Raw genomic sequence first — 1,771 nt, forward strand, 5'->3', positions numbered from 1 at the left:
TAGAAATATCTAAATATCTAAATATTTTCCATAATATTTATTGTAAACAAAAAATTAATATTTTGTAAATATTTCTATAAATATTGCATATGAAAAAAATAAATATAATTATTTATAATTATTAAATTAATAAAGAAATAAGAAAATCGAAATTTAAATTGGTAATGTACATTAGAAAAAAATTCTTTAAATGAAAGAAATATATTTTGTTACATATAATTTCTTAACTTAAAAAAATATTTGTTAAATTTTAGAAAATATATAATAAATAAAAAGAAATATTTTTTTAAATTTGCGAAATAAGCTGTAAAATTATGAATTTATAAATAAAAAAAGTAATTTTTTTTATTTAAAATATCTATATAGAATAAATCTATAAGAATAAACAAATGATTTCTTTACAAGGAGAAAATTAGTGTTTTTAAATGTAAAAACTGTTTAAATGAATATTTGCTTGTTTTAAAAGTAAGTAAAATACAAGTAAATCATTTTATAAATCTGAATAAATTATTTTCTAATATTAAAAGTATTTTTTTATGTTTCAAATTAAAGTTTCTTTTATTATCAAAAAAAAATTTATTTAAATTTACAAAATAATTTTTTTTTACTTACTTTTAAAGCATGTAAATATTTTTTAAATATACTTTCTACATACTTTTTAAAACATATATTAAAAGAATCTATTCTCTTCTTTTAAATAAATCATATGCTTTGGTATATGGATATATCATATGTACACAATATAAAGCGTCTCTCAATCAAAGTGACAGTGACGCAGTAGGTAAGGTGAGCGACACAAGAATCAGTCCAAGTAACAGACTAACGTCAATATGACATAAAAAACTGGTCATAACTGGTCGAATGACGTCAAGTGACTAAACAACGACGTCTTTAAAATGTCTTTTTTGTGACATCTTAATGACGTTTCTGTATAACCTCTTAAAAACGTATTATTGACGTTTAGAGACGTCATAAAACGTCATTAAGTCGTCAAAAATGTCGTCATCGATCTGTGACATTAGACTATCATTTTGACGATATTCTCACGATATTTTTAATCATTCCTTGGTTATTTTTTATCCTGAACTTATTTAGATTTGGATGTCATTTTGACGTGTCTGCTACCTGGGAGAGGTCTCAGGCTCGAATCTCAGCAATGCCCATACAGCACAGAAGCTTGCAGCAACATTGCTACAACGTTGCAAGATTGCATATTGCGATGCAATGTTGCAGAGACTTTGCAGTGACGGTAAATATTCCGTATAAGGGGAATTCCGTGTATATGAGGAATTTAATTCTCTTTATTTGTTACATGAATGCCAATATTTATCTTTCAATACGACCGTGTTTATCGTGCTTACCATTGTTAGTGTTTACATAGTCTTTCTAGTATTCTTGGCGAAGCAACATGTTTCAATACGAGTTCCTTCATTTAACGCATAATTTAGATAATTTATTAACTTATTTGTGTGATAAAAAAGTAATTTTATATCAAATCAAATGTCCAAAGTGTAAAAACGTTGTGCAACGGCAAACTGCAAACCATAATTTGATGTTTCACTGTACAGGGTGTTGCGTCAACATACAAATCAGTACGACGGGTTGCTTGCCCGTAAGGCGCGTGTGGCCGATAATGCAAGACCGATAATGCAGGGCTTGCCGATATAATTATATGCCTACTTTATCCAATGAAATGTGCAATGTTTCTAATTATCACGGTCGTAACGGATATATATATATATATATATATATATATATATATATATATATA

The sequence above is a fragment of the Odontomachus brunneus genome, unplaced genomic scaffold (assembly GCF_010583005.1).
Source record: "Odontomachus brunneus isolate Ranch 3 - 2012 unplaced genomic scaffold, Obru_v1 Obru_scaffold_194, whole genome shotgun sequence".
NCBI classification, from domain to species: domain Eukaryota; kingdom Metazoa; phylum Arthropoda; class Insecta; order Hymenoptera; family Formicidae; genus Odontomachus; species Odontomachus brunneus.